General features: G+C 36.6%; 1 non-coding gene across 1 annotated transcript; it reads left to right on the top strand.

Moving 5' to 3' along the window:
- Nucleotides 1-303: 303 nt before the first annotated feature.
- On the top strand, nucleotides 304-448 carry LOC116597941. The gene has a single exon (XR_004288860.1). It is a non-coding gene; the product is annotated as a U4 spliceosomal RNA (small nuclear RNA).
- Nucleotides 449-10,711: the final 10,263 nt, after the last annotated feature.

Here is a 10,711-nt window from a genome sequence, read left to right as displayed (position 1 = left end):
TATATAATACATAATAAAATAATATAATATATATAATATGTATATAGAACATATACATATATAATATATAATAAAATAAAATACATAAAATGTTATAAATATGTGTAAGTATGTACATGTATATCTATACAAACACCTATGTTATATATATTTTGAGCTTTATAAATATGGAATCATAAGACATACATGACTGCCATTGGAAATATTGATAGAATATAAATTTGTACCTGATACAAATTGCAAATCATTTACCATATAAACGAACTTGTTTTGGTTTGTTTCTTTCCCCCTTTTCTAATTCTGAGCTTTGCACAGCGACAGTATCATAGCCAATGAGGTTTATCTGAGGCGCGATTATTGCTAACTGAAAATTTTTCCTTTTCCCACCTCTCTCCTTCTTTTCTCTAAAAGTATAAAACTTGGTGTAATTCCTCATGTTCGAAAAGTAATATACTCTGAGCTTCTCACCACTGCAGTCGTTTGTAAGGCGCTTCTATTCCTACAAGTGCTTCTAACAATTTCTACCCCTACAAAGAACATACAGATATGTTTTAATCCCTGGTAATAGTGTCTACTTCATGAGACTACTGTAAAAATTATATGACATATTTATAAAGTACTTAGTATTCAATAAATAATTATGATTTACCTAATACTCCACTTACTTAGTAAGTCAGCACTGAAATACAAACCTAGGCTCTGCCATTTCCGTCATTTGGGCAAATTCATTTTCTTTTTGGTACTCAGCCTCCTTACCTATACTAAAAGGAGATAATATAGTATCTACCTCTCAGGTTTGTTAGCTCTCTGGAGCCTCTTTTTATTTATTTTTTTTTATTTTATATTTCCAGCATAACAGTATTCATTATTTTTGCATCACACCCCGTGCTCCATGCAATCCGTGCCCTCTATATGGAGCCTCTTTTATAACAGCATTCAATGCCATGTGTGAGAGCTCTACTGTCAAGATCCAATCATCTCCTGATGGCCCCACCTTGTAATGCCTCACACTGGGCTTCAGGATTTCAACATCTGAATTTGGGGGTGGAGGGGACTCCTTTAGACCATAGTATATACCCTAAATCCTGTATAGAACATATTTATACTATGAAAGAATTTGTTGTTTATCTGAAATTTAAATTTAATGAGGCAACCTATAATGGTATTTGCTAAACCTGACCACTCTACACTCTTCTATATCCAGTTCTAACATGCTAAATTGTAGGAGGATGTACCTTTACTTCAGAATCTCATTACTATGAATTCTGTTTTTCTTTGGCCTTATTCACTGGCCGGGGGAGCACACGAAGAGATAAGAAAGACAATGCTAAAGCATAGAATTTCCTGTTGCATTCCCAACCTTACAGGAGCTAATTTCTCCATATAACTGAGATTGTCTTGGATTTTTTGTTATGGTTTGTTCCAAACATTTCTTAACACATAAATACCTCAGAACAAATAATGCTACCAATTTTCATAATTTTAATATCCCTATTTTTTATTTTCTGTTTTCTTCATGCCAGTTGCTTTTTCATTTTAAAGGCCCAGATGATTTAAAAAAAAGTCTCTGAGAACTGTTAATCATAGGGCCAAATTGCCACTTTCCTTGTGCTTTCACACATACATTTGAAAATGTTTCTATCTTCCTAAAAGAAGATGTTAGTTGAAAGACGCTTTCTAAACTGAGGGTTGCTGGAGGAGACGTGGGTGGGAGGACGGGGTAATTGGGTGATAGTATTAAAGAGGGCACATGATGTGATGAACACTGGGTATTACATGCATCTGAGGAATTACTGAACTCAGCATGTGAAGCTAAGGATGCTCTATATGTTGGCTAATTGAGTTTAAATAAAAATAATAATGAGGCCAAACTGCAAATGTAATAATCATCATCTCTGGAACACTGAGAAAGTGTCTCAAAAGACAAAAGTCACATATGGCCACATGTGCTGGGAACTACCAGGAAGCAGGCCTTTGAATGTGGGTTGAAATGCCTACCAGACTAGACAGGTAGTGTTAAGTGAATTAAGTCTGCTGTGGAGGAGAATCTGTACACACTTTAGGTGGAAGAGAATGAGGAAAACTGGAAAGCACACACCTCAACAGAAAGGCCCCACGTGCCACAATTTTTTTTCAAGAGAAAGCAAAACTCCTGATTTTTATGTTATATTCTCCCACTGACTTTTATAAATCATTGTGCAGAACTAACAGCATATACTTATAAGAAAAAGCCTTATGGAAGTCTTTCAAGCTTTGCACCCAGCTTCGAAAATTCAAGTTCCTTGAGCCTCAATTTTGTTTTGAGAGATGCTTTAGGCAGCTCAACAGTAATTGAAATTTTCATTACTAGTTAATGTTGTAATTGATTTTGAATCTTATGAAAACAGTTTCTCATTCAACATAAACCTGCCATTCAATGTTTTGGTCAGAGGCAGTTCTGTTTTTTGTGTCTTGATTAGTGGAAGCCATAGATAGGTCTGTCCATTTTTTCCTACCCATTCTCAGAAAACTTAGAAAAACGCCCATGATATAGATTCTGAGCTATGTAAAAATGCAACATTTTTAAACAAAGATGTTTCACAGAAACTTTCTTTTTTATTAAATTAATTGAATATTACACCTATTGCTTCTATAAAACATAATGTTTAGACTATAAATGTAAAGCCCACAAGTAGTGTCATTCTAGGAATATAAACATTGAAAGCTTTTCAGTTTAAAAATATCTTTACTGTAATCATTTTCTTTATATTTCCTGCAAAGTCATCTGAAATGCATTCTTTGGGATGGGTAAATCATCCCCTACTATAGCTAGTACTTGGTCATATGATTCATGTGGTTTTGTACTGCTTGGGTAAGAAATCATTTAAAGTGCTGAGAATGGTTCAATGTAGCATGAAAGTCCAGCATGGGAATCCTGGCTGCTGCTTTGATTACTTAGGTCTCTGATTAATTGCTCAGATAAATAGATAGATATGCAATTACTTCGAGCCAAGGCAATAGAAAAAATCCTTTCTACCACCTGATAAGGAACAATGAGTTATGCCCTCAGAAACCTGCAGTTACTCAGCCAATGCCTCCAAGTTCAGGAGTTTGGTTTTTTTTATTTTTTTATTTTTTTAAAGAAATGAAATGATGTTGTTGAAGATGCATTTTTAAATTTTGTATCAATTTTACAAAATAAAGAAAAGAACTAAATGGAAGTTTTAAAGGCACTTCAGACTAATAATAGAATAATTCATTTGTATTCCCATTATCTTTACCTCAAGTTGGGAAGATTACAGGTTTTGAAATAAATCAGGTATGGGTTCAGATCTGTCTCTTAGCAGACCTTGGGCAATGTTCATTAATGAGCCTAAGCTTCAATTTCTTCATCCATAAAATACTTACCTGTAGTATTCTTAGAAGGATTAAATGAGATAAAGTACAAAGGGCATTATTTATATCCTCATACATATTTACAAGGTGCCTCTCTCCATAAATAAATGTACCTAGAAAATGGGTTACCCCCAAATTTAAAAAAAAAAAAAAACAAGAAAAATCACAAGGTTGAATGAAACTGTATTTAATAAAATTGTTCATTATATAATCACTACCTGATTTACTCTTCATGTTCAGTACTATCTGCCATGTGCCTAAGTATATTTATTGTCATAAATAATACATTATAAATATTTTATAATATGTATTATAAATATTTACTATTAAAGGAAAACTGCTTCTCTATTCACATTACTTCTGACACCAAACTGGGGGTGGAGATCAATCAATTTTCTAACTCTCTGAACACCAAGTAGGTGTCCTATCATTTAATTCAACTCTAACACTAACTACCTGGAGTAATTGTTCAACTCTCAGTCCCACAAGACTGTCCCACTTCAGATGACAGCTGCAACTAATGGGTCCCCAGGATACCCACACTTCTGTCCAACTTGACTACTGAATTGGCAGTTCCCATAATCATTTCCTAACTATGATTAATTGCTAGAATGGCTCACAAAAGTCAGAGAAACACTTACTTACACTTACCAGTTTATTAGGAAAGATACTACAAGGGAGAAAAATAAATAGCCAGATGAAGAAGTACATTGGGCAAAGTCCAGAAAGGTACAGAGCTCAGAACTTCTGTCCTGCTGAAGGTGGAATGGGCCACCTCCCTGGCATGTGTGTGTGTGTTTATCAACCCGGACTCTCCCTGAACCCTGTTGTTTACAGTTTTTAAGGAGGTTTCATTACTTAGGCATGCTTGATTAAATCACTAACCATTGGTGATTAACTCAGCCACCCACTCTTTTCCCTCCCTAGAGGTCAGGGGGTGGGACTGAAAGTTCTGACCTTCTAAACATTCCTTGGCGACCAGCCTCCATCGTGCAGCTATCTAGGAAATTGAAACCACCAGTCAGATCATTAGCACAGAAAGATATTCGTATCTCTTAGGAAATCACAAGGGCTTTAGGAGCTCTGTGTGAGGAACAGAGACAAAGACCAAATGAATATACCTTTATTACATAATAACATCACAGCACCAGCCCCAAGGAAGAGCCAGGGAATGTCAGGAGACAGGAAGGAGGAGACAGCAAGTCAACATCCTAGAGCATAGCTTAGTAGAAGACAACACCTTTCTCTAAACAATTCCAAGTGTCTTGAGCTATATGGGCTCATACCTTTCAAGCAAGCAAGGCACAAAAGTGAAGGTTAAGGCCAAGATAGGGACACAGTAGGGCATTTTCCCCTCAACTACCCCCACAGCTATCTCAGCTGGTAGTGTTTTCCTTGCACAGGAAAAGCTAATTAGGAAATACACATGCAATTCAATTCAATCCAGAAATACTTAGCTCACCCATTAAATGCAAAGATACCATACATTCCTCACATAGGCACTTTAAGGAGATCTGGGCCATGTTTAAATGTTGACAGTTCTACAATTCCCAATTCCCAGTTGTCCAGGGGAAAGCAGTAAGAGCATGACATTCCACGAATGGATAATGGCTGCCTGTCAGATCCCTGTGCACAGCGCACACTGACTGCATGCACAGAGCGGGAGTGGGAGATGGAGTGTATTTATATCCAGCTCAAGGAGGAAGGTCTCAATGACAATAATTTCATTTGTTTCTGGTTAATTCTTTTGGCTATAAGGAACTCATTACCTCAAGGAGGGGGGAATGTCTGGGAAGATAGGCTTATAAAGATATATAAACTGAAATCAGAATTGAACTATAGTCAAACATGGAGGCAACTCAGGGACTTGACCTTTCAGTCATTCCCAAAGGTCATATGGTCTCATATTCCATCTCTGGGAAATGTGTTAGATTATAATTTTAGTTTTCCATAAATCGTCATGGCGCAGCCCTACCATGTAGTTTCCCTCTTTACATCCTTTTCATCTAATCCTCCGTTTTCTCAATTGAAATAAAGCTGACACACAATGTTACATTAGTAATGTATGCTGTATGCTATGCTCACTACAAGTATAACTATCACACATATTATTACAGCACCACTGGTATTCCTTATGCTGTACCTTTTATCCCTGTGACTTATTCATTCTGTAATTGGAAGCCTATATCTCCGACTCCCCTTCACCGATTTTGCTCATTTTGCCCTGGCAACCATCAATTTGTTCTCTGTATTTATGAGTTGTTTCTGCTTTTTGCTTATTCATTTGTCTTGCTTTTTAGATTCCACATATAAATTAAATGCTACTATTTTTGTCTTTCTCTGTCTGACTCATTTCACTTAGCATAATGTATCTCTAGGTCCATGCAGATTATTGCAAATAGTAAGATTTCATCCCTTTTGCTGGCTGACTAATATTCCATTGGCCTCCATTTTTAATTGCAAGGCTTATCCATGTAGTCTAATGAAAATTACTACTAGATAATCTAATGTTCCAAACTCATGTCTTCATATCAGTGCAATGTAAAGGTTATTACCTACGCTGGCTCACATTAGGTCATGGTGCCTGCTGTAAGTCAGCTGGGTGAAGGAGAATGACTCAGGAGGAAAGGATTAATGGTCTACACCATACCACAAGCATGGGCCTGTGTGTTGACAAGCTTGCTGACTGTGATCTACATACCCTTGAAAGCTTAACTGCAAAAGAAAGAGCTTCTCCAGTCTCACCAAGTCTAATCCTGATATTATAAATAGTAACAGTTATCAAAGGTAGATAAGCAGACAGAGTTGATTGATGATGTTTGCCATTTTCTTCTCCATGTTCCACTAGGAACTTTAGAATCACATTTAAATGCAAAGTCCAAAGTGTCAAAACACATGAAATCACTTAGAGCAAAAATAAAAAAAATTAGTACCCAACAATGGTCCACTGGATTTAAACTAGAAAAGTGGACACGTTTTCCCCTTGGATTAGATAATATCAATTTGGTGAATGTACGAACCAAAGTATTGAGGAAAATGAATTTTACAAAGCCTTTTAAACATTTTTTTTTTCTCATTCCCTGAGGGAGACCAAAAGTTTCCCAAATCAGGTAAATAAAATAAAATATATAGTATCAGCCCCATAATAGCTTGTTGACCTCACATCTCAAAAGGATGGTGACAGATCCATTTGGATGTTCTGTAAATAACAATGAAAAGTGAATCTTAATAAAAATGACAGTAGCAATTACTTCCCACCAAGAGGATGATGAACAGATAAATGTGAGCTGGCTTCTCAAGGAAACTAAAGTGAATGGAATCTGACACTTTGTCGGTATTTTACTTGCCCACAGAAGGAGTGAGTTTGATACCAAAGATTGAAACAGGTTTTTCCAGGAGAAAAGTATCACCAAAAAAAAAAAAAAAAAAAAAAAAAAAAAAATTTCAGGTCAAGTCAGAATTAGGAATGAAGGTATTATATTGACTAAAGTAAGCTCTTATGGGTAGCTCTAAAATGGGAAAATTTGGAAGTGGAGTTTTAACCACAGATTCTTTAAAGGTCATGGGAAAGCAGGTAATGAACAAGAACTGCTCTTGAACAGCTTAATATTACAAGCATATTCCAAACTAAAACATTAAGAATGGGAAAGAATAAGTTACCTTTTTTATTTTATTATTTCTAAACCAGCATTTAAGAATTTTTGTATTATTGGGGCACCTGGATGGCTCAGTCAGTTAAGTATCTGCCTTTGGCTCAGGTCATGATCCCGGAGTCCAGGGATGGAGTCCAGTGTTGGGTTCCCCCCTCAGCAGGGAGTTTGCTTCTCCCTCTCCCTCTGTCCCTCCCTGCCCACCACCTTCCCTGCACTCATGCTTGTGTGCACTAACTCACCCTCTCGCTCTCTCTCTCAAATATATAAATAACATCTTTTAAGAAAAGAACTTCTGTATTGTTTACCTTATGGTACTAGGTATGCTTCATTCCCTACTCCCTATTTCCCCTCTTGTCAGGATTTCACAACAGAATATTTTATCATGTGTTTAGAATCAGTGCTAATTTGCCACATCTCTATTGTAACCCAACACATATACCAATTATCTTCGTTTCATTACAACCTCTAATTCCCATAGCTGGGAGGCTGCCAAACAAATCCATTTTCACTTCCTTCCTTTAGATTTGAAAACAAAGTTTTATTATTCATATTTGTATCTAGATGCATTAAATTCCCTTTATCATATGTACACCACAGGGGTGATCATAACAGCTTCTTCAGTGAAGCCCTGATAAGACCCAAGGCTTTAAAATGGCTGATTGTGGCTAATGATCTTAATTCCTTTCCATAACAAACACACTATCTGATTCATATATCTTCCCTGCAAAATCACTTACTGTTACAAGTTGCTTTTTCTCTCTTAAAATGTTATCTTCCTTCCTCACCATTGCTTAAAGCACTGGGCAACTAATCTTTATAACCCTGAGCTTGATTTTTTTTTTCCTATGCCTTGAAAAAATTTTATCAATAAAACATAAACGAGAAAGGAAAGATCAAAAAATAAACGGGACATTATTTACACTGACAGTAAATAACCTAGGCACAGTGAGAAGAGAGCTATCAACAACTGCAGCATGACCAATAACAACAGGAACCACAAATTTTTCACTGGTTTTCCATCTAGTATCTGTAGTTTTCTCTTTGGCTCTAGGTAGTATTTATTTAATAAGATTTATTTAATTATTATTACGCAATATCCATTAGATATCTGTATTGTGTACATTGCCATTTTCGGAGAAGTGAAGATAAAATAAATAAATTGTACAACAGGTAGTACAGATCACGAAAGATGCAGGATGTAATAGAGAACATTCCAGAAAGAGGGAAGAGCACACAGAAAGACACAGAGGCACAGTGGCAAGGCGGGGGAGGTGGGGCACGGCAGCTAGAATTGAGCCTTGCAGGAACTGACAGACATCTGATGCAGGTATAGAGGCCAAGATGTGCATGGGAAGTACTAAGAATAGGTGAGAGGAAGCTGTGAAAGAAAACAAGAATGGCAGGTTAAGGCATTTGAATTTCGTTTTGTAGTGGAGGGGTTGGCAAATTTTTCTGTCAAAAGCCAGATAGTGGTATTTTAGGCATTGCAGGATACCCCGTGGTCTCTATCAAATATTCTTTGGTTTGGGGGTTTTTGTTTTTTGCTTTTTTACAATCCTTTAGTATGAAAACCATTCTTAGCTTGCAGGCAGTACAAAGCAGGTGGGGGGCTAGATGGGACCCATTGGCCTCAGTTTGTCAACCCCTGCTGTAGTCAACTGTTTATCTTGTCATACTGCCAGAAACTCCAGGCACTAGAAAGAGACAGAGAAACCTGAAGAGTTACCTCAAAAAGAAATAAAAGAGCAGAAGTGAAGGAAAAGTTTGGAGGCCTTAAAATTCACCTGGTTGCCCGGAATGACCAGTAACAACATCACGATCCCTGTTTCATTCTAGTTTTTGAACTCTGAGGTGACATATTTTGGGAAAGAATACATACACGAGCATACATTTGGGTTTCGTATTACAATAACAAGTATTTTGATCTTTAGAATTAGTTGTTCTCCAGCTATCAAAGAAAGGCTTTGCTTTCACAACCAGATCACCATGCAGTGAATGCAAGGGCCTCCTGCATTATAATTCATAGCCTCCTTTGAAAAGGCTTCTGAGTAGAATCCTATCTGAGCAATGTTTTATTCTTCCTGCTTACTGTATCCACATCACAAAATAAAAGTCTCAGACACAGTAATGAGGGGCTTAGCTACTGAGATTTTCAGGTATGCTCAGGGAACCTAAATTAGCTCATGACACATGCCAATAGCCAATAGGAACATACCTCCCTGTAAAAAACAAGCACCATACCTGTCTGGAAGAGTCTCCATAGAAGATGGGGAAAGTCTGCTTTCACAGCCTTAGTCCTTTCCACCTATATATTAATAGCCAGAGATAAATGGCCTTTAGGCTGACAGGGTACCCAGGCCAAACCCCTCCCAATTGTGCGTCCAGCTGAGTGATAAAACCCAGTATTGCTGTGTCCTTTTGCTGCTCCTTTGCTTAAAAATCAAGGTTTATATTCAACTTGGGCATTAAGACACCCCAGTCTTTAATATGGCAGTTCTACCCAAAGTATCAATTAATAGTTTTGCCAGTTCACTTACCCTGTTCAATGCAAAGCACAGCTCTGATTTTTCCTGAAGCTGATCTTCCATTGTGCATTTAACTAAATACTCAATGACAGTTCTTAATGTTATCATAAATTTATTCAACTTTTGACAACACTTTGAACTTAAACACAATGTTAAAACCTTTTTTTCCTGCCCTTACTGACCTTGCTAAATACAGCTGACAAACACAAGAATCTCAAAATATAAAAAATACCTCATCTTTCTCAATAATTCAGTGTGATACTATTTTCCTACCATTTGCAGTATTTCTTTTAATGTTTATGTACTTTACATATGAATTCCATTTTAACTAATTAAAATTTTCAATAAAATGAGAAGACAGCCATCACATATTTCTGTATATTTGGGAAGAAACAAAAGTTACGAAAACTACAGTGAAAATTTTAAAAGAACAAACAGAAAGAAAAACACAGTTCAAAAACTTAGAAATGAGCACAAATTAAGGAAATCATTTAATTAAAAATATGAAACAACCGTCTTGGTACATGACACAGTTACATTTTGATTACTCAACTAACAATCATCGCATACAATAAGACTCAGATATGTTAAGTTTCATTAGTGTTTAAGTAGTGAAATAGGTCTATGAAAAACAGCCCTACCTGTTCCAAAGTCTATGTTCTTCTCTTAAAAAAACAAAACAAAAGTTGTAAGGTACCTACTGTATCAAGTAGTAAACTAGATATGGAGTACAAAAATGAATAAAAAATGATCTATACCCTTTTATTATAGCCAAAAGGAGGTGAAGATACCTGTGAATACAGTAAAATGGAAGAAACTCCATAAAAATGGTATATATAAATTACCGGAGTTAACCTAAAGAAAGAAAAATAAAGCCTTCACAAGGTGACCTTTGCAATAGCTCATTTGAAAGAGTTTTATAAACTGTGATTTACTACACACATGAGATTTCTATTCCTTCTATTTGTAATGAGGGGCCTCCTGGACTATTTCTTAGCCCAGCGATGTTAAGCCGCGCATGCTCGCTGAGCTGTCCACTGTGGCAGCCCGCTGGGGGGAACTGCCTTTGTCAGACCTCTTGATCACCCTCGCTGGAAAAACAGCCATGCCTGGCTGATAGGTCAGGAACACAAGTATGTAATGAGTTTTAGAAGTTTG

Source organism: Mustela erminea, chromosome 8 (genome assembly GCF_009829155.1).
Source record: "Mustela erminea isolate mMusErm1 chromosome 8, mMusErm1.Pri, whole genome shotgun sequence".
NCBI lineage: Eukaryota > Metazoa > Chordata > Mammalia > Carnivora > Mustelidae > Mustela > Mustela erminea.
Note: the sequence above shows the minus strand (reverse complement) of the source record. Positions and strands in the feature narration are given on the sequence as shown.